The following is a 27,515-nucleotide window of genomic DNA, read 5'->3' on the forward strand; positions in this document are numbered from 1 at the left end:
AATCTGATAACAAGGTCAATTACGTCCCTGGGTGGGATTGAACCACCAACCTTTTGGTTAATAGCCATACACACTAACTGATTGCGCCACAGAGCCACTTTGCAAAAGTCCATACTGACAAAGGCTAATAAGCATTCATCTAAAACGTTTCCTAGAAAAACTTTAAAAAGTCAATAATCTGGAGAGTTTTTGTAAGATGTTTCTTCCATCAACCAACGAAGAAACACATTGGTACTTTCCCATGACGAGTGAGTGCTTCAGGATCTATTGCACTTACATGTGCAGCAGAGTACAGCAATGGAAGCATGCTGGGCACATAACCCAGAGGTAGGCAGATTGAAACTATCCTCTGCTATATGCATTTTTTTTTGTTAATTAAAGTAATCCAAAACTGGGATTGATATGTTGGCTCTTTTATTTTTACTTACAGTACAATAACTTTTACCATTTTAATTTGTTTAATCGTATATTGACAGTATTGTTCTCCCAGGGTGAGGTTCATTCATTGCATTCTGGGTATGCTGACCCCTGTGTTTTCCCCAAATGTGGGAAACTCGACTGCATTATTTGTGGTAGTGGGGGACTGTGTTTGTGCTTTCCTCTGGTCAGCTCTGGTAAAAGTCAGATTTCTTTGTCTCAGATCTTCCTCTAGCCTTGTTCCTCTTTCGAGAGTTCCCTTGTGCTGCCTCAGTTGGATCTCCTTCACTTGACAGGGAAGTGCCCGAGCAGCGACCCTCCCCAGCTCTAGCCCAACTCCTACTTACCTGCCAGGTGAGATACTATGATAAGGAAGGTGCTTCTTCCAGGGCAAGGCTCACCCATTGCACTCTGGGTGTGCTGCCCCTGTGATTTCCCCAAATGTGGGAAACTTGACTGCATAATTTGTATTTCCACTGGTCGGCTTTCATATAATTCAGATCTCTTTGTCTCAGGTCTCTCTCCAGCCTAGTTTGCTGTCTGTTTCCACTTCTTTTTTTGAGCCCCTCCCTTCTATACCCTTGTGCACTATCCTGACTTCTCCTCCTGTCTGCTTACTTTGGGCCTTCCAATGCACAATGCAAATTACAGGCAGTGCTGCAGGGCCCACACCCTTTTACTTGCCTTACAGAGCAGCTCTGGAGCTGTTACAGTGCCAAGCTGCTGCAAGAAATCAGCTTGAATGCTTCTGGGGCTGGGGCATTGCCAATATGAGCCCCACACCGAAGGAGGGTGGGGGTGTTTAATGCAAACTAAGGGTCATCCAAGCGCCGCAAAAGGCCGCCATGCCCTGCATACCCCTATTCTCTTTTCATATGCAGATGAGGGTTCCAGCCAACTTTGGCCCACTGCTTGGATGACATCACTGTATGCAAATCCGTCTTCTGCAGACCTTCCCCCAGGAATGCTTGTACTAGTTGTTGCATTTGGTTTGTTGTTTGGGGGTGCTTCAGTATTAGGCAGCCTTCTGTCCTCCCATGTTCATTTGAAAATAAGTGTTCTCCCTGCAGTTGTTGTCCCCAGATGAGAGTTCCCTTGTGCTGCCTCAGTTGAATCTCCTTTACTTGACAGAGATATGCCTGAGCAGCGAGGGCCCCCAGCCCTATCCCAAATCATACTTATTTTGCATAGGAGATACCATGGTCATGAAGATTGTTCTCCCAGGGTGAGGTTCATTCATTGCATTCTGGGTATGCTGACCCCTGTGATTTCCCCAAATGTGGGAAACTCGACTGCATTATTTGTGGTAGTGGGGGACTGTGTTTGTGCTTTCCTCTGGTCAGCTCTGGTAAAAGTCAGATTTCTTTGTCTCAGATCTTCCTCTAGCCTTGTTCTTCTTTCGAGAGTTCCCTTGTGCTGCCTCAGTTGGATCTCCTTCACTTGACAGGGGGGTGCCCGAGCAGCGACTCTCCCCAGCTCTAGCCCAACTCCTACTTACCTGCCAGGTGAGATACTATGATCAGGAAGGTACTTCTCCCAGGGCAAGGCTCACCCATTGCACTCTGGGTGTGCTGCTCCTGCGATTTCCCCAAATGTGGGACACTTAACTGCATAATTTGTGTTTCCACTGGTCGGCTTTCATATAATTCAGATCTCTTTGTCTCAGGTCTCTCTCCAGCCTTGTTTGCTGTCTGTTTCCACTTCTTTTTTTTTGAGCCCCTCCCTTCTATACCCTTGTGCACTATCCTGACTTCTCCTCCTGTCTGCTTACTTTGTGCCTTCCAACGCACAATGCGAACTACAGGTAGTGCTGCAGGGCCCACACCCTTTTACTTGCCTTACAGAGCAGCTCTGGAGCTGTTACAGTGCCAACCTGCTGCAAGAAATCAGCTTGAATGCTTCAGGGGCTGGGGCATTGCCAACATGAGCCCCACACCGAAGGAGGGTGGGGGTGTTTAATGCGAACTAAGGGTCATCCAAGCACCGCAAATGGCCGCCATGCCCTGCATACCCCTTTTCTCTTTTCATATGCAGATGAGGGTTCCAGCCAACTTTGGCCCACTGCTTGGATGACATCACTGTATGCAAATCCGTCTTCTGCAGACCTTCCCCCAGGAATGCTTGTACTAGTTGTTGCATTTGGTTTGTTGTTTGGGGGTGCTTCAGTATTAGGCAGCCTTCTGCCCTCCCATGTTCATTTGAAAATATGTGTTCTCCCTGCAGTTGTTGTCCCCAGATGAGAGTTCCCTTGTGCTGCCTCTGTTGAATCTCCTTTACTTGACAGAGATGTGCCTGAGCAGCGGCCCTCCCCAGCCCTATCCCAATCATACTTATTTTGCATAGGAGATACCATGGTCATGAAGATTGTTCTCCCAGGGTGAGGTTCATTCATTGCATTCTGGGTATGCTGACCCCTGTGATTTCCCCAAATGTGGGAAACTCGACTGCATTATTTGTGGTAGTGGGGGACTGTGTTTGTGCTTTCCTCTGGTCAGCTCTGGTAAAAGTCAGATTTCTTTGTCTCAGATCTTCCTCTAGCCTTGTTCTTCTTTCGAGAGTTCCCTTGTGCTGCCTCAGTTGGATCTCCTTCACTTGACAGGGGGGTGCCCGAGCAGCGACCCTCCCCAGCTCTAGCCCAACTTCTACTTACCTGCCAGGTGAGATACTATGATCAGGAAGGTACTTCTCCCAGGGCAAGGCTCACCCATTGCACTCTGGGTGTGCTGCTCCTGCGATTTCCCCAAATGTGGGACACTTAACTGCATAATTTGTGTTTCCACTGGTCGGCTTTCATATAATTCAGATCTCTTTGTCTCAGGTCTCTCTCCAGCCGTGTTTGCTGTCTGTTTCCACTTCTTTTTTTTTGAGCCCCTCCCTTCTATACCCTTGTGCACTATCCTGACTTCTCCTCCTGTCTGCTTACTTTGTGCCTTCCAACGCACAATGCGAACTACAGGTAGTGCTGCAGGGCCCACACCCTTTTACTTGCCTTACAGAGCAGCTCTGGAGCTGTTACAGTGCCAACCTGCTGCAAGAAATCAGCTTGAATGCTTCAGGGGCTGGGGCATTGCCAACATGAGCCCCACACCGAAGGAGGGTGGGGGTGTTTAATGCGAACTAAGGGTCATCCAAGCACCGCAAAAGGCCGCCATGCCCTGCATACCCCTTTTCTCTTTTCATATGCAGATGAGGGTTCCAGCCAACTTTGGCCCACTGCTTGGATGACATCACTGTATGCAAATCCGTCTTCTGCAGACCTTCCCCCAGGAATGCTTGTACTAGTTGTTGCATTTGGTTTGTTGTTTGGGGGTGCTTCAGTATTAGGCAGCCTTCTGCCCTCCCATGTTCATTTGAAAATATGTGTTCTCCCTGCAGTTGTTGTCCCCAGATGAGAGTTCCCTTGTGCTGCCTCTGTTGAATCTCCTTTACTTGACAGAGATGTGCCTGAGCAGCGGCCCTCCCCAGCCCTATCCCAATCATACTTATTTTGCATAGGAGATACCATGGTCATGAAGATTGTTCTCCCAGGGTGAGGTTCATTCATTGCATTCTGGGTATGCTGACCCCTGTGATTTCCCCAAATGTGGGAAACTCGACTGCATTATTTGTGGTAGTGGGGGACTGTGTTTGTGTTTTCCTCTGGTCAGCTCTGGTAAAAGTCAGATTTCTTTGTCTCAGATCTTCCTCTAGCCTTGTTCTTCTTTCGAGAGTTCCCTTGTGCTGCCTCAGTTGGATCTCCTTCACTTGACAGGGGGGTGCTTGAGCAGCGACCCTCCCCAGCTCTAGCCCAACTCCTACTTACCTGCCAGGTGAGATACTATGATCATGAAGGTGCTTCTCCCAGGGCAAGGCTCACCCATTGCACTCTGGGTGTGCTGCCCCTGTGATTTCCCCAAATGTGGGAAACTTGACTGCATAATTTGTATTTCCACTGGTCGGCTTTCATATAATTCAGATCTCTTTGTCTCAGGTCTCTCTCCAGCCTAGTTTGCTGTCTGTTTCCACTTCTTTTTTTTTTTGAGCCCCTCCCTTCTATACCCTTGTGCACTATCCTGACTTCTCCTCCTGTCTGCTTACTTTGGGCCTTCCAATGCACAATGCAAATTACAGGCAGTGCTGCAGGGCCCACACCCTTTTACTTGCCTTACAGAGCAGCTCTGGAGCTGTTACAGTGCCAAGCTGCTGCAAGAAATCAGCTTGAATGCTTCAGGGGCTGGGGCATTGCCAACATGAGCCCCACACCGAAGGAGGGTGGGGGTGTTTAATGCGAACTAAGGGTCATCCAAGCGCCGCAAAAGGCCGCCATGCCCTGCATACCCCTATTCTCTTTTCATATGCAGATGAGGGTTCCAGCCAACTTTGGCCCACTGCTTGGATGACATCACTGTATGCAAATCCGTCTTCTGCAGACCTTCCCCCAGGAATGCTTGTACTAGTTGTTGCATTTGGTTTGTTGTTTGGGGGTGCTTCAGTATTAGGCAGCCTTCTGCCCTCCCATGTTCATTTGAAAATAAGTGTTCTCCCTGCAGTTGTTGTCCCCAGATGAGAGTTCCCTTGTGCTGCCTCAGTTGAATCTCCTTTACTTGACAGAGATATGCCTGAGCAGCGGCCCTCCCCAGCCCTATCCCAAATCATACTTATTTTGCATAGGAGATACCATGGTCATGAAGATTGTTCTCCCAGGGTGAGGTTCATTCATTGCATTCTGGGTATGCTGACCCCTGTGATTTCCCCAAATGTGGGAAACTTGACTGCATTATTTGTGGTAGTGGGGGACTGTGTTTGTGCTTTCCTCTGGTCAGCTCTGGAAAAAGTCAGATTTCTTTGTCTCAGATCTTCCTCTAGCCTTGTTCTTCTTTCGAGAGTTCCCTTGTGCTGCCTCAGTTGGATCTCCTTCACTTGACAGGGGGGTGCCCGAGCAGTGACCCTCCCCAGCTCTAGCCCAACTCCTACTTACCTGCCAGGTGAGATACTATGATCAGGAAGGTACTTCTCCCAGGGCAAGGCTCACCCATTGCACTCTGGGTGTGCTGCTCCTGCGATTTCCCCTAATGTGGGACACTTAACTGCATAATTTGTGTTTCCACTGGTCGGCTTTCATATAATTCAGATCTCTTTGTCTCAGGTCTCTCTCCAGCCTTGTTTGCTGTCTGTTTCCACTTCTTTTTTTTTGAGCCCCTCCCTTCTATACCCTTGTGCACTATCCTGACTTCTCCTCCTGTCTGCTTACTTTGTGCCTTCCAACGCACAATGCGAACTACAGGTAGTGCTGCAGGGCCCACACCCTTTTACTTGCCTTACAGAGCAGCTCTGGAGCTGTTACAGTGCCAATCTGCTGCAAGAAATCAGCTTGAATGCTTCAGGGGCTGGGGCATTGCCAACATGAGCCCACACCGAAGGAGGGTGGGGGTGTTTAATGCGAACTAAGGGTCATCCAAGCGCCGCAAAAGGCCGCCATGCCCTGCATACCCCTTTTCTCTTTTCATATGCAGATGAGGGTTCCAGCCAACTTTGGCCCACTGCTTGGATGACATCACTGTATGCAAATCCGTCTTCTGCAGACCTTCCCCCAGGAATGCTTGTACTAGTTGTTGCATTTGGTTTGTTGTTTGGGGGTGCTTCAGTATTAGGCAGCCTTCTGCCCTCCCATGTTCATTTGAAAATATGTGTTCTCCCTGCAGTTGTTGTCCCCAGATGAGAGTTCCCTTGTGCTGCCTCAGTTGAATCTCCTTTACTTGACAGAGATGTGCCTGAGCAGCGGCCCTCCCCAGCCCTATCCCAATCATACTTATTTTGCATAGGAGATACCATGGTCATGAAGATTGTTCTCCCAGGGTGAGGTTCATTCATTGCATTCTGGGTATGCTGACCCCTGTGATTTCCCCAAATGTGGGAAACTTGACTGTATTATTTGTGGTAGTGGGGGACTGTGTTTGTGCTTTCCTCTGGTCAGCTCTGGTAAAAGTCAAATTTCTTTGTCTCAGATCTTCCTCTAGCCTTGTTCCTCTTTCGAGAGTTCCCTTGTGCTGCCTCAGTTGGATCTCCTTCACTTGACAGGGGGGTGCCCGAGCAGCGACCCTCCCCAGCTCTAGCCCAACTCCTACTTACCTGCCAGGTGAGATACTATGATCATGAAGGTGCTTCTCCCAGGGCAAGGCTCACCCATTGCACTCTGGGTGTGCTGCTCCTGCGATTTCCCCAAATGTGGGACACTTGACTGCATATTTTGTGTTTCCCCTAGTCGGCTCTCGTATAATTCAGATCTCTTTGTCTCTGGTCTCTCTCCAGCCTAGTTTGCTGTCTGTTTCCACTTCTCTTTTCTTGAGCCGCTCCCTTCTATGCCCTTGCGCACTATCCTGACTTCTCCCGTCTGCTTACTTTGTGCCTTCCAACGCACAATGCGAACTACAGGTAGTGCTGCAGGGCCCACACCCTTTTACTTGCCTTACAGAGCAGCTCTGGAGCTGTTACAGTTTCCAGTTGCTGCAAGAAATCAGCTTGAATGCTTCAGGGGCTGGGGCATAGCCAACATGAGCCCCACACCGAAGGAGGGTGGAGGTGTTTAATGCGAACTAGGGGTCATCCAAGCACCGCAAAAGGCCGCCATGCCCTGCACACCCCTTTTCTCTTTTCATATGCAGACGAGGGTTGAAGCCAACTTTGACCCACTGCTTGAATGACATCACCATATGCAAATCCATCTGCTGCAGGCCTTCCCCCAGGAATGCTTGCACTAGTTGTTGCATTTGGTTTGTTGTTTGAAGGTGCTTCAGTATTAGGCAGCCTTCTGCCCTCCCATGTTCATCTGAAAATATGTGTTCTCCCTGCAGTTGTTGTCCCCAGATGAGAGTTCCCTTGTGCTGCCTCAGTTGAATCTCCTTTACTTGACAGAGATATGCCTGAGCAGCGGCCCTCCCCAGCCCTATCCCAAATCATACTTATTTTGCATAGGAGATACCATGGTCAATAATGCAGTCGAGTTTCCCACATTTGGGGAAATCATAGGGGTCAGCATACCCAGAATGCAATGAATGATCCTCACCCTGGGAGATCAATCTTCATGACCATGGTATCTCCTATGAAAAATAAGTATGATTTGGGATAGGGCTGGGGAGGGCCGCTGCTCAGGCACATCTCTGTCAAGTAAAGGAGATTCAACTGAGGCAGCACAAGGGAACTCTCATCTGGTGACAACAACTGCAGGGAGAACACATATTTTCAGATGAACATGGGAGGGCAGAAGGCTGCCTAATACTGAAGCACCCCCAAACAACAAACCAAATGCAACAACTAGTACAAGCATTCCTGGGGGAAGGTCTGCAGAAGACGGATTTGCATACAGTGATGTCATCCAAGCAGTGGGCCAAAGTTGGCTGGAACCCTCATCTGCATATGAAAAGAGAAAAGGGGTATGCAGGGCATGGCGGCCTTTTGCGGCGCTTGGATGACCCCTAGTTCGCATTAAACACCCCCACCCTCCTTCGGTGTAGGGCTCATGTTGGCCATGCCCCAGCCCCTGAAGCATACAAGCTGATTTCTTGCAGCAGCTGGGCACTGTAACAGCTCCAGAGCTGCTCTGTAAGGTAAATAAAAGGTTGTGGGACCTGCAGCACTACCTGTAGTTCGCATTGTGCGTTGGAAGGCACAAAGTAAGCAGACGGGAGAAGTCAGGATAATGCGCAAGGGCATAGAAGGGAACGGCTCAAGAAAAGAGAAGTGGAAACAGACAGCAAACTAGGCTGGAGAGAGACCTGAGACAAAGAGATCTGAATTATACGAGAGCCGACCAGGGGAAACACAAATTATGCAGTCAAGTTTCCCACATTTGGGGAAATCACAGGAGCAGCACACCCAGAGTGCAATGGGTGAGCCTTGCCCTGGGAGAAGCACCTTCATGATCATAGTATCTCACCTGGCAGGTAAGTAGGAGTTGGGCTAGAGCTGGGGAGGGTCGCTGCTCGGGCACCCCCCTGTCAAATGAAGGAGATCCAACCGAGGCAGCACAAGGAAACTCTCGAAAGAAGAACAAGGCTAGAAGATCTGAGACAAATAAATCTGACTTTTACCAGAGCTGACCAGAGGAAAGAACAAACACAGTCCCCCACTACCACAAATAATGCAGTCGAGTTTCCCACATTTGGGGAAATCACAGGGGTCAGCATACCCAGAATGCAATGAATGAACCTCACCCTGGGAGAACAATCTTCATGACCATGGTATCTCCTATGCAAAATAAGTATGATTTGGGATAGGGCTGGGGAGGGCCGCTGCTCAGGCACATCTCTGTCAAGTAAAGGAGATTCAACTGAGGAAGCACAAGGGAACTCTCATCTGGGGACAACAACTGCAGGGAGAACACATATTTTCAGATGAACATGGGAGGGCAGAAGGCTGCCTAATACTGAAGCACCCCCAAACAACAAACCAAATGCAACAACTAGTGCAAGCATTCCTGGTGGAAGGCCTGCAGCAGATGGATTTGCATATGGTGATGTCATCCAAGCAGTGGGTCAAAGTTGGCTTCAACCCTCGTCTGCATATGAAAAGAGAAAAGGGGCGTGCAGGGCATGGCAGCCTTTTGCGGCGCTTGGATGACCCCTAGTTCGCATTAAACACCTCCACCCTCCTTCGGTGTGGGGCTCATGTTGGCTATGCCCCAGCCCCTGAAGCATTCAAGCTGATTTCTTGCAGCAGCTGGGCACTGTAACAGCTCCAGAGCTGCTCTGTAAGGCAAATAAAAGGGCGTGGGACCTGCAGCACTACCTGTAGTTCGCATTGTGCGTTGGAAGGCACAAAGTAAGCAGACGGGAGAAGTCAGGATAGTGCGCAAGGGCATAGAAGGGAGCGGCTCAAAAAAAGAGAAGTGGAAACAGACAGCAAATGAGGCTGGAGAGAGACCTGAGACAAAGAGATCTGAATTATACGAGAGCCGACCAGGGGAAACACAAATTATGCAGTCAAGTTTCTCACATTTGGGGAAATCACAGGAGCAGCACACCCAGAGTGCAATGGGTGAGCCTTGCCCTGGGAGAAGCACCTTCATGATCATAGTATCTCACCTGGCAGGTAAGTAGGAGTTGGGCTAGAGCAGGGGAGGGTCGTTGCTCGGGCACCCCCCTGTCAAGTGAAGGAGATCCAACTGAGGCAGCACAAGGAAACTCTCGAAAGAAGAACAAGGCTAGAGGAAGATCTGAGACAAATAAATCTGACTTTTACCAGAGCTGACCAGAGGAAAGCACAAACACAGTCCCCCACTACCACAAATAATGCAGTCGAGTTTCCCACATTTGGGGAAATCACAGGGGTCAGCATACCCAGAAAGCAATGACTGAACCTCACCCTGGGAGAACAATCTTCATGACCATGGTATCTCCTATGCAAAATAAGTATGATTTGGGATAGGGCTGGGGAGGGCCGCTGCTCAGGCACATCTCTGACAAGTAAAGGAGATTCAACTGAGGCAGCACAAGGGAACTCTCATCTGGGGACAACAACTCCAGGGAGAACACATATTTTCAGATGAACATGGGAGGGCAGAAGGTTGCCTAATACTGAAGCACCCCCAAACAACAAACCAAATGCAACAACTTGTGCAAGCATTCCTGGGGAAAGGCCTGCAGCAGATGGATTTGCATATGGTGATGTCATCCAAGCAGTGGGTCAAAGTTGGCCTCAACCCTCGTCTGCATATGAAAAGAGAAAAGGGGCGTGCAGGGCATGGCAGCCTTTTGCGGCACTTGGATGACCCCTAGTTCGCACTAAACACCTCCACCCTCCTTCGGTGTGTGGGGCTCATGTTGGCTATGCCCCAGCCACTGAAGCATTCAAGCTGATTTCTTGCAGCAGCTGGGCACTGTAACAGCTCCAGAGCTACTCTGTAAGGCAAGTAAAAGGGCGTGGGCCCTGCAGCACTACCTGTAGTTTGCATTGTGCATTGGAAGGCACAAAGTAAGCAGACGGGAGAAGTCAGGATAGTGCGCAAGGGCATAGAAGGGAGCGGCTCAAGAAAAGAGAAGTGGAAACAGACAGCAAACTAGGCTGGAGAGAGACCTGAGACAAAGAGATCTGAATTATACGAGAGCCGACCAGGGGAAACACAAATTATGCAGTCAAGTTTCCCACATTTGGGGAAATCACAGGAGCAGCACACCCAGAGTGCAATGGGTGAGCCTTGCCCTGGGAGAAGCACCTTCATGATCATAGTACCTCACCTGGCAGGTAAGTAGGAGTTGGGCTAGAGCTGGGGAGGGTCGCTGCTCGGGCACCCCCCTGTCAAGTGAAGGAGATCCAACTGAGGCAGCACAAGAGAACTCTCGAAAGAAGAACAAGGCTAGAGGAAGATCTGAGACAAAGAAATCTGGCTTTTACCAGAGATGACCAGAGGAAAGCACAAACACAGTCCCCCACTACCACAAATAATGCAGTCGAGTTTCCCACATTTGGGGAAATCACAGGGGTCAGCATACCCAGAATGCAATGTATGAACCTCACCCTGGGAGAACAATCTTCATGACCATGGTATCTCCTATGCAAAATAAGTATGATTTGGGATAGGGCTGGGAAGGGCCGCTGCTCAGGCACATCTCTGTCAAGTAAAGGAGATTCAACTGAGGCAGCACAAGGGAACTCTCATCTGGGGACAACAACTGCAGGGAGAACACATATTTTCAGATGAACATGGGAGGGCAGAAGGCTGCCTAATACTGAAGCACCCCCAAACAACAAAACAAATGCAACAACTAGTACAAGCATTCCTGGGGGAAGGCCTGCAGCAGATGGATTTGCATATGGTGATGTCATCCAAGCAGTGGGTCAAAGTTGGCTTCAACCCTCGTCTGCATATGAAAAGAGAAAAGGGGCGTGCAGGGCATGGCGGCCTTTTGCGGCGCTTGGATGACCCCTAGTTCGCATTAAACACCTCCACCCTACTTCGGTGTGGGGCTCATGTTGGCTATGCCCCAGCCCCTGAAGCATTCAAGCTGATTACTTGCAGCAGCTGGGCACTGTAATAGCTCCAGAGCTGCTCTGTAAGGCAAGTAAAAGGGTGTGGGCCCTGCAGCACTACCTGTAGTTCGCATTGTGCGTTGGAAGGCACAAAGTAAGCAGACGGGAGAAGTCAAGATAGTGCGCAAGGGCATAGAAGGGAGCGGCTCAAGAAAAGAGAAGTGGAAACAGACAGCAAACTAGGCTGGAGAGAGACCTGAGACAAAGAGATCTGAATTATACGAGAGCCGACCAGGGGAAACACAAATTATGCAGTCAACTTTCCCACATTTGGGGAAATCGCAGGAGCAGCACACCCAGAGTGCAATGGATGAGCCTTGCCCTGGGAGAAGCACCTTCATTATCATGAAATAATAAAAATAATTAATTACGCTGGTGGGGTAAGGACAGTGCCCAGGCACTAATGTCCACTTTTGCCAGCCTTTTGTGAGGAATTTATGCTGCCCGGGGTGCCCCCCCCCCACCCAACGCCCTGCACCCTGCAGTGCCTGTGTTTGTGTGGGAGCATGGCGCACAGCATTCCGCTCGCTGCGTGGTACCTCAGAATGCCATCTGTTCTTCTGCTACTCGCCTGTCTTCTGACTTCTGGCTCTGTAAGGGGGTGATGGCAGGCTACGGGAGTGGGCATCTAGGCGTACCCAGCGATCAGCACCCTCAGGAGCTAATGGTGTCCTGTCAGCCAGAAGTAGAGCCATTGAACTCACTAGAAGTTGGTCATACTTCTCTACCCTAAGTCCCACGAAGCAGGGAGACTGTTGCCAGCAGCCTCCCTGAAAATAAGAAAAACTAACATAAGTCTTTTCAGAGAAACTCAGTAGAGCTCCCCTGTAGTGCATCCAGTCTCACTGGGCACAATTCTAAAACTGGAGTCTGGAGGAGGGGCATAGAGGGAGGAGACAGTTCACACCCTTTGAAAGTCTTAAAGTGCCCATGTCTCCTGCGGATCCCGTCTATACCCCATGGTTCTTAATGTGATCCCAGCATCCTCTAGGACGTATGAGAAAACAAATAACGCACACACGAGGAGAGAACAAAGGAAGCTATAAGGAGGGGAGGGGAGGGGGGGGGGTAAGGTAAGGTAGTAAAGGCATATTGGATAAACTTCAACCTTATACATATTCATTAATGTACCAGTAGTTAGAAGTAGAAGAGCTCTAACAGAAACCACAAAGCTTATCTAAAGCCACACCACACTGGATATGCCCAATCTCATTTGATCTTTGAAGCAAAGCAGTATTGGACTTTGTTACTACCAAGCAGTCTCCCATCCATGTATTATCAGATTCTTTAGGTGTTTTTAAACTACCAACACCCTTTTCTTGGTACATTTAATTTTTACATGTATTCTTTTATGTACCAGAAGTTAGAAGTAGAAAAGCTCTAACAGAAACCACCAGCTCATCTACAGCCACAGCACACTGGATTTGCCCAATCTCTCCTGATCATGGAAGCTGAGCAGTGTTGGTCCTGGTTTTAGTACTTGGATGGGAGACCACCAGGAAATACCAGGAGCTGTGTGTATTTTTACAATACCAACACCGTTCTCTTGATGCATTCCATTTTGAAACATTGGGGCAGATCTATTAAGCCTGGTGAACTGATAAAGTGCAAGGTGATAAAGTACCAGCCAGTCAGCTGCTAACTGTCATTTTTCAAACCCAGCCTGTGACATGGCAATTAGGAGCTGATTGGCTGGTACTTTATCACCATGCAAATTATCATTCCACCAGGTTTAATAAATCGGCCGCTTATTCATTTATGTACTAGTAGTTAGAAGTAGAAGAACTCTAACAGAAACCACTAAGCTCATCTACAGCCACACCACACTGTATATGCCCAATATCACCTGATCTTAGGCCTGGTTTGTTCTTGGATGTGAGACCACCTGGGAATACCAGGTGCTGTAGGTAGTTTTATACTACCAACACCGTTCTCTTGATGCATTCTATTTTGAAACTTATTCATTGATGTAGAAGTTAGAAACAGCAAAAATCATCTACAGCCGCATCACACTGGATATGTCCAATCTCATCTGATGTTGGAAGCTAAGCAGTGTTGTGCCTGGTTAGTTTTTGGATTTCAGGTCCTGCCTTCTGGTTTGGCCACGGCACCTCGGAAATTCACCAAGGTCATGGCCGTGATGACGACCCTTCACCATCCGTGGACCAGGGAGGAATCTCTCCTCCCGATAAACATTCTGGAATTGCGGGCAGTGTTCAATTCATTGATACTGGCCCTGCCTCTAGTACAGAACAGGCCTGTTCAAGTACAATCGGACAACGCCACCACGGTAGTGTACACAAATCATCAAGTCGGCACTCGAAACTGCATGGCAAAGCTGGAAGTATAAAAAAATCCTCAGTTGGGTAGAACGTCATCTGCCAGCAATATCGGCAGTGTTCATTCCCGGAGTCCTCAACTGGGAAGCGGATTTCCTCAGTCGTCAGGACGTTCACGCTGGAGAGTGGAGAGGCTGCAGCAGAAATATCTGCACTGGTGTCAGTAGGTGACTGAGGCAGGGATGACTGGGAGATAGTGGGTGACTGAAGCATGTATGAGTGGGATATAGTGGGTGACTGAAGCCGGGGTGACTGGGAGATAGTGGGTGACTGATGCAGGGGTGACAGTGATAGTGGGTGACTTAGGCAGGGGTGACAGGGAGATAGTGGGTTACTGAGGGAGGGGTGATAGGAAGGGGTTGGGTAAGTATGGGAAGAAAGTGGGTGACAGGGATAATAAATGAATAAGGCAGGGATGATAGGGAGATAGTGGATGACTGTGGCAGGGGTGACAGGGACAGTAAGAGACTGAGGCAGGGGTCGCAGGTATAGTGGTTGACTGAGGCAGCGGTGACTGGGAGATAGTGGGTAACTGAGGCAGGGGTGACAGGGAAAGTGTGCGACTCAGGCAGGGGTGATAGGGAGATAGTGGGCAGCATATCTCTGCCTCACTGCAGCAGCACATTCCTGCTTCACTGACAGCAGCACATCCCTGCAACGTTGACAGCAACACATCCCTGCAACATTGACGGCAGCACATCCCTGCCTCATTGACGGCAGCACATCCCTGCCTCACTTATAGCAGCACATCCCTGCCTCGCTGACAGCAGCACATCACTGCCTCGCTGACAGCAGCGCATCACTGCTTCACTGACAGCAGCACATCACTGCTTCACTGACAGCAGAACATCCCTGCCTCACTGGCAGCAGCACATCCCTGCTTTACTGACAGCTGTATATAGGGCCTAATTAAGACCTGATCCCTGCTGTGCATATTCACACAACAGGAGATCAGGTCTGAAGTGCGTGTGTGCTGGTGCCACAGTGCACCGGCACATGCCAGAGATGCGATCAGCATCTCTGCCCAGTGAGCGCCTCTGCCTGATTGACAGGTAGAGGCGGTCACTGGGCAGGAGGAGTCGGGCCAGCGGCGTTGTGCCGCCATTTTGGGGGCACAGTCAGGACAACGCAGACATGACCGGACCGTATGGGGGCGGGGCCGTGACGGCTGTGTGACCCGGACAGCAACAGGCCTTATTTACTAAAATCTCAGATAAATTTTATGGCATTTATGTGCAGTCTAGTTTGCACAGTTGATAGAGTGTTGATCTTGCACTATCAATGTAAGCCTCACATAGGTTTGATACACATGTAAGTTTGTTTTTATTTTACTACATTGTGGTTTGTGGCTCTATACCATGTAATGCATGTCTTTTAACAGTAGTCAAGTCTTCCAATGTGCTTGTTAGTGAAACCCAATACATAGCTTTATTTTATTTTGTTTCTTCAAATATTACATAGTAACATAGTAACATAGTATCTGAGGTTGAAAAAAGACAATTGTCCATCGAGTTCAACCTATTTGTGGTGTCCTATGCATGATGATTTTACTAAAATGTCTGACTGATGCTGCTGTCAGCCATTGCATTTTATCCCTATTTATAGTAATTATAATGCATGACTATGCACCATACCCCTGGATATCCTTATCCAATAGGAATTTATCTAACCCATTCTTAAAGGTGTACTACTTCCAGTAGGCAATTGACTGTCCAACAGTCCTTTGCGAGGAAGATGAAATATCACAGCAGTCATCCTGCTGCAAAGCGGATAACTCAGGTCTTGTCAGCCTGGGTGGTGAGAAACGTGGTTCCGGTATCCATCGTTAATTCAGAGGCAACTAGAGACTTGATTGAGGTACTGTGTCCCCGGTACCAAATGCCATCTAGGTCAACGTTGCAGGGATGTGCTGCTGTCAGTGAAGCAGGAATGTGCTGCTGCAGTGAGGCAGAGATATGCTGCCCACTATCTCCCTATCACCCCTGCCTGAGTCGCACACTTTCCCTGTCACCCCTGCCTCAGTTACCCACTATCTCCCAGTCACCGCTGCCTCAGTCAACCACTATACCTGCGACCCCTGCCTCAGTCTCTTACTGTCCCTGTCACCCCTGCCACAGTCATCCACTATCTCCCTATCATCCCTGCCTTATTCATTTATTATCCCTGTCACCCACTTTCTTCCCATACTTACCCAACCCCTTCCTATCACCCCTCCCTCAGTAACCCACTATCTCCCTGTCACCCCTGCCTAAGTCACCCACTATCACTGTCACCCCTGCATCAGTCACCCACTATCTCCCAGTCACCCCGGCTTCAGTCACCCACTATATCCCACTCATACATGCTTCAGTCACCCACTATCTCCCAGTCATCCCTGCCTCAGTCACCTACTGACACCAGTGCAGATATTTCTGCTGCAGCCTCTCCACTCTCCAGCGTGAACGTCCTGACGACTGAGGAAATCCGCTTCCCAGTTGAGGACTCCGGGAATGAACACTGCCGATATTGCTGGCAGATGACGTTCTACCCAACTGAGGATTTTTTTATACTTCCAGCTTTGCCATGCAGTTTCGAGTGCCGACTTGATGATTTGTGTACACTACCGTGGTGGCGTTGTCCGATTGTACTTGAACAGGCCTGTTCTGTACTAGAGGCAGGGCCAGTATCAATGAATTGAACACTGCCCGCAATTCCAGAATGTTTATCGGGAGGAGAGATTCCTCCCTGGTCCACCGATGGTGAAGGGTCGTCATCACGGCCATGACCTTGGTGAATTTCCGAGGTGCCGTGGCCAAACCAGAAGGCAGGACCTGAAATCCAAAAACTAACCAGGCACAACACTGCTTAGCTTCCAACATCAGATGAGATTGGACATATCCAGTGTGATGCGGCTGTAGATGATTTTTGCTGTTTCTAACTTCTACATCAATGAATAAGTTTCAAAATAGAATGCATCAAGAGAACGGTGTTGGTAGTATAAAACTACCTACAGCACCTGGTATTCCCAGGTGGTCTCACATCCAAGAACAAACCAGGCCTAAGATCAGGTGATATTGGGCATATACAGTGTGGTGTGGCTGTAGATGAGCTTAGTGGTTTCTGTTAGAGTTCTTCTACTTCTAACTACTAGTACATAAATGAATAAGCGGCCGATTTATTAAACCTGGTGGAATGATAATTTGCATGGTGATAAAGTACCAGCCAATCAGCTCCTAATTGCCATGTCACAGGCTGGGTTTGAAAAATGACAGTTAGGAGCTGACTGGCTGGTACTTTATCACCTTGCACTTTATCAGTTCACCAGGCTTAATAGATCTGCCCCAATGTTTCAAAATGGAATGCATCAAGAGAACGGTGTTGGTATTGTAAAAATACACACAGCTCCTGGTATTTCCTGGTGGTCTCCCATCCAAGTACTAAAACCAGGACCAACACTGCTCAGCTTCCATGATCAGGAGAGATTGGGCAAATCCAGTGTGCTGTGGCTGTAGATGAGCTGGTGGTTTCTGTTAGAGCTTTTCTACTTCTAACTTCTGGTACATAAAAGAATACATGTAAAAATTAAATGTACCAAGAAAAGGGTGTTGGTAGTTTAAAAACACCTAAAGAATCTGATAATACATGGATGGGAGACTGCTTGGTAGTAACAAAGTCCAATACTGCTTTGCTTCAAAGATCAAATGAGATTGGGCATATCCAGTGTGGTGTGGCTTTAGATAAGCTTTGTGGTTTCTGTTAGAGCTCTTCTACTTCTAACTACTGGTACATTAATGAATATGTATAAGGTTGAAGTTTATCCAATATGCCTTTACTACCTTACCTTACCCCCCCCCCTCCCCTCCCCTCCTTATAGCTTCCTTTGTTCTCTCCTCGTGTGTGCGTTATTTGTTTTCTCATACGTCCTAGAGGATGCTGGGATCACATTAAGAACCATGGGGTATAGACGGGATCCGCAGGAGACATGGGCACTTTAAGACTTTCAAAGGGTGTGAACTGTCTCCTCCCTCTATGCCCCTCCTCCAGACTCCAGTTTTAGAATTGTGCCCAGTGAGACTGGATGCACTACAGGGGAGCTCTACTGAGTTTCTCTGAAAAGACTTATGTTAGTTTTTCTTATTTTCAGGGAGGCTGCTGGCAACAGTCTCCCTGCTTCGTGGGACTTAGGGTAGAGAAGTATGACCAACTTCTAGTGAGTTCAATGGCTCTACTTCTGGCTGACAGGACACCATTAGCTCCTGAGGGTGCTGATCGCTGGGTACGCCTAGATGCCCACTCCCGTAGCCTGCCATCACCCCCTTACAGAGCCAGAAGTCAGAAGACAGGCGAGTAGCAGAAGAACAGATGGCATTCTGAGGTACCACGCAGCGAGCGGAATGCTGTGCGCCATGCTCCCACACAAACACAGGCACTGCAGGGTGCAGGGCGTTGGGGGGGGGGGGCACCCTGGGCAGCATAAATTCCTCACAAAAGGCTGGCAAAAGTGGACATTAGTGCCTGGGCACTGTCCTTACCCCACCAGCGTAATTAATTATTTGTTTCTGAGCGGGACAGAAGCGTGCCATTACAGCGGCGGGGCTTCTTCCTCACCTCACCAGCACATCTATAGAGCGTTACAAGTCTATCACTATAGAGTTTATTATTTCCCAGACTGTGTACTTTTGACGCTGGGTTGTGAGCTGAAAAATCCCATCTGTCCCTCTGACAGATTTACTGTAGGTCTATCCCCCATAAGCCGATGTGTCTGTGGGTACTTGGTACATGTGTGTCAACATGTCGGTGGCTGAATGTTTTTCCCAAGAGGAAACTATATTAGGAATGCAGACATATGATGGTGGCCCTGTTGGCACCACCAATAACTGACTGGGTGAAAGTTTCAGTAATATCAGAGTGAGGTTGGATAAATCTGTGTCCCAGACACAGACGTAGAGAAAAGATGTGATGTTCATGGCTATGCTTCTTTTCCCTCAGGCCCCGCAAAAATTTTATTTTGCCCAGTTACTACACACTGATACTGACTCGGATACTGATTCCTATGTCGACCATAATATTTCCTGATTAGATCCAATATTGGCAAGGAGCATTCAGTACATGATTGTGGATATTAAGGACATATTAACATCACTGAGGACCCTGCTGTTGCTGACAAAGGGGTCTATATGTATGTATATATAGATATATAATGAAAGCTGATGTAACGTTCCTCCATCTCTGTTTGAGAAAGTCTGGGCCAGCTCGACAAGATGGTTTCAAATCCCCAAAAGGTTTCCGGTTGTTTATTCATTTCCTGCCGCGGACAGAATAAAGTGGGAATCACCCCCTGTTCTGCATGGGGCCCTGTCACAAATCCAGCGGATCGTATGCAGGAAGCTACATTATTTCTAGTTATGTAACCACGGGTACATTACTTAGACCTGCCATTACATGCGCATGGGTGAGTAGTAGTATTCAAGAATTGGTCGAATACCTTGTCATCCGATATAGATATCCTGGAGACATGGGATGCTCCTTACGTTGGATCATATCAAGGACACTGCAGCATACTTACGACTGCAAGGGATATAGGACTCTTGAGTTCACGGGCCAATTTCATGGCAGTCTCGTATAGGAGGGCATTGTGGATTCACCAAGGGAATGCTGATGCTGACTCCAAGAAGAAAGGGAGTCTCTTCCCTATGAAGGTGAAGCCTTGTTTGGCGACGGCCTAGTTAATTTGATCTCGGCAGCTCCCGCAGGTAAGTCAACCTTCTTGCACTATGTTCCCTCTCAACGGATGAAGACGCATCATTATCTAACGCAGTCATTTTGGCCCAATAGATATGCAAGAAGTTAAGATTCCCCTTTCTTTGCAGGTAGAGGAAGGAGAAGAGGGAAGAGGTCTGTAGCCTCTTCAAGATCGCAGGAGCAGAGATCGTCCTCTGCTTCTGCCAAATCCACTGCATGACGCTGGGGCTCTCTTGCAGGAGCCCACACCAGTGGGGGCACGTCTAAAACACTTCAGTCAGTTCTGGATTAATTTGGACCTGGACTCGTGGGTTTTACAAATAGTGTCCCAAGGGTACAAACTGGGGTTTCAAGACGTTCCCCCTCACCGATTGTTCAAATCGGCCTTAGTCAGCAGGGAGAAGGCTTTTATTCAAGCCTCTTCGTGGTCCCGAAGCCGGAAGGCTCAGTCAGACCAATCTGAAATCTGAAATCCCTCAATTTCTACCTAAAGAAATTCAATTTCAAGATGGAATCTCTCAGGGTAGGGATCTCCAGTCCGGAGGAAGGAGATTTCATGGTTTTGGTAGACATAAGGATGCCTACTTACATGTTCCGTTTAGCCACTGCATCAAGCTACCTGAGGTTTGCAATTCAGTATTGTCATTACCAATTTCAGACGTTGCCGTTTGGTCTGTCCACGGCTCCGAGGATTTTCACCAGGGTGATGGCGGAAATGATGGTTCTCCTTCGCAAGCAAGGAGTCACAATTATCCCGTACTTGGATGATCTCTTGATAAAGGCGAGATCCAGGGACCAGTTGTTGCAAAACATTGCACTCTCCCTGACAGTTCTTCAACAACATGGTTGGCTCCTAAACTTGCCAAAATTGCAGTTGGTCCCAATGACGCGGTTGTTGTTTTTGGGAGTGATACTGGACACAGAAGAGGTTTTCTTCCAGTGGAAAGGCTATGGAGATCCAGAGTCTGGTCAAACAAATTCTGAAACCAGCAAGAGTGTTAATCCATCAATGCATTCGGTTGCTGGGGAAGATGGTTGCGGCCTACGAGGCCATTCAGTTTGGCAGGTTCCATGCTAGAGTGTTCCAGTGGGACCTGTTGGACAAGTGGTCCGGATCCCACCTACACATGCACCGGAGGATAATCCTATCTTCCAAGACCAGAATATCACTCCATTGGCGGCTGCACAGTTCTCACCTCCTAGAGGGGCGATGGTTCGGGATCCAGGACTGGATCCTAGGGACCACGGATGCAACCCTCCGAGGCTGGGGAGCAGTCACACAGGGGGAAAACATCCAAGGAAGATGGTCAAGTCGGGAAAGTTGTCTCCACATAAATGTTCTGGAGTTAAGGGCCATTTAATAACTGCAGACACAGTACGCACTGGGACGGGTGCCCTGCATCCTCTACGGACTAAGAGAAAAGGATTTACCGGTAGGTATTAAAATCCTATTTTCTCTAACGTCCTAGAGGATGCTGGGGACTCTGTAAGGACCATGGGGATAGACGGGCTCCGCAGGAGACATGGGCACTTTAAGAAAGACTTTAGTTCTGGGTGTGCAGTGGCTCCTCCCTCTATGCCCCTCCTCCATACCTCAGTTTGATACTGTGCCCAGTGGAAACTGTGTGCTTTTCAGGAGCTCTCCTGAGCTTTCTGACAGAAAGTATTTTGTTAGGTTTTTAATTTTCAGGGAGCACTGCTGGCAACAGACTCCCTGCATCGAGGGACTGAGGGGAGAGAAGCAGCCCTACTCTCTGAGTTGCAAGGTCCTGCTTCTTAGGCTACTGGACACCATTAGCTCCAGCGGGATTGGTACGCAGGATCTCACCCTCGCCGTCCGTCCCAGAGCCGCGCCGCCGTCCCCCTCGCAGAGCCGGAAGATAGAAGCCGGGTGAGTATGAGAAGAAAAGAGACTTCAGCGGTGGCAGAAGACTTCATGATCTTCACTGAAGTAACGCACAGCACTGCAGCTGTGCGCCATTGCTCCCATACACCTCACATACTCTGGTCACTGTAAGGGTGCAGGGCGCCCTGGGCAGCAATATAAACCTCTTTTTGCCAAAAATATAACATATATACAGCTGAGCACTGTATATATGTATGAGCCCCCGCCAATTTTACAGTTTAAGCGGGACAGAAGCCCGCCGCCGAGGGGGCGGGGCTTCTCCCTCAGCACTCACCAGCGCCATTTTTTCTCCACAGCACCGCTGAGGCAGCTCCCCAGACTCTCGCCTGCTGAAACCACGGTAGACAAGAGGGTTGAAAAGAGGGGGGGGGCACATAATTCGGCGCAAATTACATACAGCAGCACTACTGGGCAAACATTAAGTTACTGTGTTATTCCTGGGTTATATAGCGCTGGGGTGTGTGCTGGCATACTCTCTCTCTCTGTCTCTCCAAAGGGCCTTGTGGGGAAACTGTTTTCAGAAAAAGCATTCCCTGTGTGTGTGGTGTGTCGGTACACGTGTGTCGACATGTCTGAGGAAGAAGGCTATCTTAGAGAGGAGCGGGAGCAAATTAATGTGGTGTCTCTGCGACAGCTGATTGGATGGATATGTGGAATGTTTTAAATGCTAGTGTAAACTCAGTGCACAAAAGATTAGACAAGGCTGAAGCTTTGGGACAGTCAGGGTCTCAACCCATGCCTGATCCTATGTCGCAGGGACTGTCAGGGTCTCATAAGCGCCCACTATCCCAGATTGTTGACACAGATACTGACACGGATTCTGACTCCAGTGTCGATTACGATGATGCAAAGTTACAGCCAAAATTGGCAAAATCCATTCGATATAGGATTATGGCAATAAAAGATGTTTTGCACATCACAGAGGAACCCCCTGTCCCTGACAAGAGGGTACATAAGTACAAGGGAAAGAAGCCTGAGGTAACCTTTCCCCCCTCACACGAGCTGAACGAGTTATGTGAAAAAGCCTGGGAATCTCAAGATAAAAGACTGCAGATTTCCAAAAGGATTCTTATGGCGTATCCTTTCCCATCAATGGATAGGTTAAGATGGGAATCCTCCCCTAGGGTGGACAAAGCATTAACACGCTTATCCAAGAAGGTAGCCCTCCCGTCCCAGGATACGGCTACCCTCAAAGAGTCTGCTGACCGCAAACAGGAGATAACCCTGAAGTCCATTTATACACATTCGGGTACCTTACTCAGACCGGCAATTGCGTCGGCCTGGGTGTGTAGTGCTGTAGCAGCATGGACGGATACCTTATCTGAGGGGATGGATACCCTAGATAAGGATACTATTTTATTGACCCTGGGGCATATAAGAGATGCTGTCCTATATGTGTGTATGCAAAGTACAGGTGGTGCTGCAGGGCTCACACCCTTTTACTTGTCTTGTAGAGCAACTCTGGAGCTGTTATTGGATCCATCTGCTGCAGGCCTTCCCCCAGGAATGCTTGCACTAGTTGTTGCATTTGGTTTGTTGTTTGGGGGTGCTTCAGTATTAGGCAGCCTTCTGCCCTCCCACATTCATCTGAAAATGTGTTCTCCCTGCAGTTGTTGTCCCCAGATGAGAGTTCCCTTGTGCTTCCTCAGTTGAATCTCCTTAACTTGACGGGGGTGTGCCCGAGCAGCCGCCCTCCACAGCCCTATCCCAACACATACTTATCTTGCATATGAGATCTCTTGATCATGAAGATAGTTCTCACAGGGTGAGGTTCATCCATTACATTTTAAAGTAGGAAGGTACAAATTACATATTCGAATTACATATATGTGCTGGATTCAAATGTTTTCCCCCCTTCCTTTCTCAATTGTGCCCATCAGCAGCTATTCTTATGTTGCTGCCAATGGTTGTGACACATTTTTTTCTTCTGTGGGGTACACTGGACTCCACAAGGATTCATATTGGGGTGTAGAGTAGGATCTTGATCTGAGGCACCAACAAGCTCAAAGCTTTTGACTGTTCACAAGATACTCAGCGCCCCCTCCTCTATAACCTCGCTTCCATGAACAGGGAGCTCAGTTTGTAGTTGGTGCCTTCAGTAGCAGGCCACTTAACAGGGGGCTGCCTCAGGCAGCCTATTCTTAGCTATTAATTTTGACAAGAAAAGAAGAACTTTTTTAATAAGAATCTACAAGGGCTGCAGCAGGCTAGGTCTAATAGACATATTTACTGCAGCTCCATCACTCCCAGCGGCACAGTATACTCCAGTGCCCCGGTTGCTGGGTCACTGCAGCGGAGGCTCCGGTTTCTTCCTAAGGTCAGTCACACACACACCGCCCTCCGGGATCACGAGGCCGCTGATGAAAGGGTGGTAAGGGGCTTCTGTGCCCACTTTATACCGTGATCCAGCGTGGCTGTAGGGGGCGGGCCGTGTGCGCACTGGCGTGGACACTGATTACTGGGCAGCTGCTCCACTAGCCACCAGGGACAGTTAAGGAGCACAGCTCTGGGGGTTTTTCTCCTATATTAACCCCATTTTGTACTACCCGCAGTGCATTGTGATAGGTAATAGGGCCTGATTCAGGTTGGATTGCAATCGCAATAAGCAATCCAACTGCAAAAATTGCTAAGAGCATACGCATCCGCCTGCAGATAATGCGATCGCCTCTGCCTGTCAATCGGTGCAGGGGGGGGGGGAGGGGGGTCAACAACACTCCATTTCCAAGTCGGAGATGGAGCGGTGCGGGGGCAGGGTTTTCAATATTGGGTCGGCAACGGAGAAACAGGAGGCGTGGTCAGAGCGGCTGCATGACATCACATGGGCCGGACTCCGCCAGTGGAGCCCCAGCGTCATGCAGTAGATTTTGTAGAGGCCGGGGAGGACTTCTGTTCCTGGGAGCTAGCTGTGTTGTGCATCTTTTTTCCTCTGCCCCTACCTCTGGCAAGAAAGGACGCACCTCGCACTTTCTTGTTTCTTTGTGACCGAAAGGACTGCATTTGATAATGCAGAGCTTTCTTATGCTGTGAGGGAACATAAGGTAAAAAATTTGATTTTCCAGCTGTAGCTGTGCGTGTTAATGCTTTGTCCATCCTAGGGGAGGATTCCCATCGTAACCTATCCGTTGATGGGAAAGGATACGCCATAAGAATCCTTTTGGAAATCTGCAGTCTTTTATCTGGAGATTCCCAAGCTTTTTCACATAACTCGTTCAGCTCGTGTGAGGGGGGAAAGGTTACCTCAGGCTTCTTTCCCTTGTACATATGTACCCTCTTGTCAGGGACAGGGGGTTCCTCTGTGATGTGCAAAACATCTTTTATTGCCATAATCCTATATCGAATGGATTTTGCCAATTTTGGCTGTAACTTTGCATCAACGTAATCGACACTGGAGTCAGAATCCATGTCGGTATCTGTGTCAACAATCTGGGATAGTGGGCACTTATGAGACCCTGACAGTCCCTGCGACATAGGATCAGGGATGAGTTGAGACCCTGACTGTCCCAAAGCTTCAGCCTTGTCTAATCTTTTGTGCAATGAGTTTACACTAGCATTTAAAACATTCCACATATCCATCCAATCAGGTGTCGGCGGAGACACCACATTCATTTGCTCCCGCTCCTCTCTAATATAGCCTTCTTCCTCAGACATGTCGACACACGTGTACCGACACACCACACACACACAGGGAATGCTTTTTCTGAAGACAGTTTCCCCACAAGGCCCATTGGAGAGACAGAGAGAGAGAGAGTATGCCAGCACACACCCCAGCGCTATATAACCCAGGAATAACACAGTAACTTAATGTTTGTCCAGTAGCGCTGCTGTATGTCATTTGCGCCGAATTATGTGCCCCCCCTCTCTTTTCAACCCTCTTGTCTACCATGGTATAAGCAGGGGAGAGTCCGGGCAGCTTCCTCTCAGCGGTGCTGTGGAGAAAAAATGGCGCTGGTGAGTGCTGAGGGAGAAGCCCCGCCCCCTCGGCGGCGGGCTTCTGTCCCGCTTAAACTGTAAAATTGGCAGGGGCTCATACATATACAGTGCCCAGCTGTATATATGTTATATTTTTGCCAAAAAGAGGTTTATATTGCTGCCCAGGGCGCCCCCCCTGCGCCCTGCACCCTTACAGTGACCGGAGTATGTGAGGTGTATGGGAGCAATGGTGCACAGCTGCAGTGCTGTGCGTTACCTCAGTGAAGATTATGAACTCTTCTGCCGCCTCTGAAGTCTTCTTTTCTTCTCATACTCACCCTGCTTCTATCTTCTGAATCTGCAAGGGGGACGGCGGCGCGGCTCTGGGACGGACGGCGAGGGTGAGATCCTGCGTACCAATCCCTCTGGAGCTAATGGTGTCCAGTAGCCTAAGAAGCAGGACCTTGCAACTCAGAGAGTAGGGCTGCTTCTCTCCCCTCAGTCCCTCGATGCAGGGAGTCTGTTGCCAGCAGTGCTCCCTGAAAATTAAAAACCTAACAAAATACTTTCTGTCAGAAAGCTCAGGAGAGCTCCTGAAAAGCACCCAGTCTCAACTGGGCACAGTATCAAACTGAGGTATGGAGGAGGGGCATAGAGGGAGGAGCCAGTGCACACCCAGAACTAAAGTCTTTCTTAAAGTGCCCATGTCTCCTGCGGAGCCCGTCTATCCCCATAGTCCTTACGGAGTCCCCAGCATACTCTAGGACATTAGAGAAACTAGAATTTTAATACCTACCGGTAAATCCTTTTCTCTTAGTCCGTAGAGGATGCTGGGCACCCGTCCCAGTGTGTACTGTGTCTGCTGTTATTAAATGGCCCTTAACTCCAGAACATTTATGTGGAGACAACTTTCCTGACTTGACCATCTTTCTTGGACGTTTTCCCCCTGTGTGACTGCTCCCCACCTCGAAAGGGTTGCATCCGTGGTCCCTAGGATCCAGTCCTGGATCCCGAACCATCGCCCCTCTAGGAGGTGAGAACTGTGCAGCCACCAATGGAGTGAGATTCTGGTCTTGGAAGACAGGATTATCCTCCGGTGCATGTGTAAGTGGGATCCGGACCACTTGTCCAACAGGTCCCACTGGAACACTCTGGCATGGAACCTGCCAAACTGAATGGCCTCGTAGGCCAAAACCATTTTCCCCAGCAACCGAATGCATTGATGGATTAACACTTGTCACGATCCGGGTATCTGGACGCCATTTCTTACCCATCAGATGCCTCCTAAGGCTGGCTCAGCGCTCCAGGACCGGATCCCATCTGTTATCCTGATGTGTACATTCCTGTATCCTCTCCTGTCACTCTGGGACGCTGTCACAGTAAACGCCATATTACACCTGGCATGGCATCTCCCGCGGCCTCCGCCGCCGTCCCTGAACTTCTGCATGCAGAGTGTCTGAGTGGCGATTACGTCAGCCGCGGCCTCCGCTGTGTCCGCGTGGTTGGATGTGCATCTGTCAGCCTGGCGCCTCCTGTCTCCGGTGGCCGGCGCCGCCATTACTGTTTTCATTACCACATGGATTACAAACCAAACTTCCCTCCAAGTGTCTGCATGGGCGCAGCCATCTTGGATTCTGTCAGCTGATCATTTCCACCAATCTGTTCTCAGTATTGATAATCTGCATAATTGCCTAGCCAATCCCTTCCTTGCTGCAGGTATAAATACACTGTGCCTGAGCAAGGAAGGCGTCAGTGCTTTGGTTGTCAAACCTAGTTCCTGTTTGTCTCTCTCCTGTGATTGTCTTCCAGGTTCCAGCTCCTGTCTCAAGACTTCCACCATAGAGACCCGCACCAGCATTCCACCTGCGGTGTAGCCTGACTCTCCAATCCATTGTGGATTCATCTGTTTCCAGCTACAACATTACCTGCTTCCAGCTCAGCTTCCAGCAGAGTACAGCTTCCCTTAAAGGGCCGGTGTCCTTTCTACACTTTACCACTCTCCACCGGTATTATTATTTCTCCGCTCTCAAGTTCTACATTTCAGTTCATATTTCATCGCTCCCAAGTTCATTTATTATTTAACTGGTTCCAGCCAGTATCCACTCCGTGCTAACAACAGTCTGGTTCCAGCCAGTATCCACAGCAGCTGTTTTATCTTCAGCAACCCAGCTTTTCCTGGAACACCAGCTGGCACAATCCTGGGTTATCTCCATTGCTAC

At 49.0% G+C, this 27,515-nt stretch overlaps 16 non-coding genes and 3 pseudogenes across 16 annotated transcripts; 12 read left to right on the forward strand and 7 right to left on the reverse strand.

The window, feature by feature from the left end:
- The first annotated feature begins 466 nt into the window (after nt 1-466).
- On the forward strand, nt 467-604 carry LOC134953657 (U1 spliceosomal RNA; annotated as a pseudogene).
- A 152-nt stretch (nt 605-756) lies between these two features.
- On the forward strand, nt 757-919 carry LOC134953143 (U1 spliceosomal RNA). Its single transcript, XR_010185454.1, has one exon. It is a non-coding gene; the product is annotated as a U1 spliceosomal RNA (small nuclear RNA).
- Nucleotides 920-1,591: 672 nt separating this feature from the next.
- On the forward strand, nt 1,592-1,755 carry LOC134950336 (U1 spliceosomal RNA). The gene has a single exon (XR_010183273.1). It is a non-coding gene; the product is annotated as a U1 spliceosomal RNA (small nuclear RNA).
- Nucleotides 1,756-1,907: 152 nt separating this feature from the next.
- On the forward strand, nt 1,908-2,070 carry LOC134952698 (U1 spliceosomal RNA). The gene has a single exon (XR_010185165.1). It is a non-coding gene; the product is annotated as a U1 spliceosomal RNA (small nuclear RNA).
- A 673-nt stretch (nt 2,071-2,743) lies between these two features.
- On the forward strand, nt 2,744-2,907 carry LOC134950337 (U1 spliceosomal RNA). Its single transcript, XR_010183274.1, has one exon. It is a non-coding gene; the product is annotated as a U1 spliceosomal RNA (small nuclear RNA).
- Nucleotides 2,908-3,059: 152 nt separating this feature from the next.
- Nucleotides 3,060-3,222, forward strand: LOC134952699 (U1 spliceosomal RNA). Its single transcript, XR_010185166.1, has one exon. It is a non-coding gene; the product is annotated as a U1 spliceosomal RNA (small nuclear RNA).
- A 673-nt stretch (nt 3,223-3,895) lies between these two features.
- On the forward strand, nt 3,896-4,059 carry LOC134950437 (U1 spliceosomal RNA). Its single transcript, XR_010183356.1, has one exon. It is a non-coding gene; the product is annotated as a U1 spliceosomal RNA (small nuclear RNA).
- A 152-nt stretch (nt 4,060-4,211) lies between these two features.
- On the forward strand, nt 4,212-4,374 carry LOC134952628 (U1 spliceosomal RNA). Its single transcript, XR_010185112.1, has one exon. It is a non-coding gene; the product is annotated as a U1 spliceosomal RNA (small nuclear RNA).
- A 676-nt stretch (nt 4,375-5,050) lies between these two features.
- LOC134950516 (U1 spliceosomal RNA) lies at nt 5,051-5,214 on the forward strand. The gene has a single exon (XR_010183421.1). It is a non-coding gene; the product is annotated as a U1 spliceosomal RNA (small nuclear RNA).
- Nucleotides 5,215-5,366: 152 nt separating this feature from the next.
- On the forward strand, nt 5,367-5,529 carry LOC134952743 (U1 spliceosomal RNA). The gene has a single exon (XR_010185178.1). It is a non-coding gene; the product is annotated as a U1 spliceosomal RNA (small nuclear RNA).
- A 672-nt stretch (nt 5,530-6,201) lies between these two features.
- On the forward strand, nt 6,202-6,365 carry LOC134950824 (U1 spliceosomal RNA). Its single transcript, XR_010183675.1, has one exon. It is a non-coding gene; the product is annotated as a U1 spliceosomal RNA (small nuclear RNA).
- Nucleotides 6,366-6,517: 152 nt separating this feature from the next.
- On the forward strand, nt 6,518-6,652 carry LOC134952705 (U1 spliceosomal RNA; annotated as a pseudogene).
- A 727-nt stretch (nt 6,653-7,379) lies between these two features.
- Nucleotides 7,380-7,510, reverse strand: LOC134953664 (U1 spliceosomal RNA; annotated as a pseudogene).
- A 671-nt stretch (nt 7,511-8,181) lies between these two features.
- LOC134952174 (U1 spliceosomal RNA) lies at nt 8,182-8,344 on the reverse strand. The gene has a single exon (XR_010184753.1). It is a non-coding gene; the product is annotated as a U1 spliceosomal RNA (small nuclear RNA).
- A 149-nt stretch (nt 8,345-8,493) lies between these two features.
- On the reverse strand, nt 8,494-8,657 carry LOC134950429 (U1 spliceosomal RNA). Its single transcript, XR_010183349.1, has one exon. It is a non-coding gene; the product is annotated as a U1 spliceosomal RNA (small nuclear RNA).
- A 671-nt stretch (nt 8,658-9,328) lies between these two features.
- On the reverse strand, nt 9,329-9,491 carry LOC134952686 (U1 spliceosomal RNA). The gene has a single exon (XR_010185156.1). It is a non-coding gene; the product is annotated as a U1 spliceosomal RNA (small nuclear RNA).
- Nucleotides 9,492-9,643: 152 nt separating this feature from the next.
- On the reverse strand, nt 9,644-9,807 carry LOC134950847 (U1 spliceosomal RNA). Its single transcript, XR_010183693.1, has one exon. It is a non-coding gene; the product is annotated as a U1 spliceosomal RNA (small nuclear RNA).
- Nucleotides 9,808-10,480: 673 nt separating this feature from the next.
- Nucleotides 10,481-10,643, reverse strand: LOC134952408 (U1 spliceosomal RNA). The gene has a single exon (XR_010184935.1). It is a non-coding gene; the product is annotated as a U1 spliceosomal RNA (small nuclear RNA).
- A 152-nt stretch (nt 10,644-10,795) lies between these two features.
- On the reverse strand, nt 10,796-10,959 carry LOC134950386 (U1 spliceosomal RNA). Its single transcript, XR_010183314.1, has one exon. It is a non-coding gene; the product is annotated as a U1 spliceosomal RNA (small nuclear RNA).
- Nucleotides 10,960-27,515: the final 16,556 nt, after the last annotated feature.

The sequence above is a fragment of the Pseudophryne corroboree genome, chromosome 8, assembly GCF_028390025.1.
Source record: "Pseudophryne corroboree isolate aPseCor3 chromosome 8, aPseCor3.hap2, whole genome shotgun sequence".
Lineage (NCBI taxonomy): Eukaryota > Metazoa > Chordata > Amphibia > Anura > Myobatrachidae > Pseudophryne > Pseudophryne corroboree.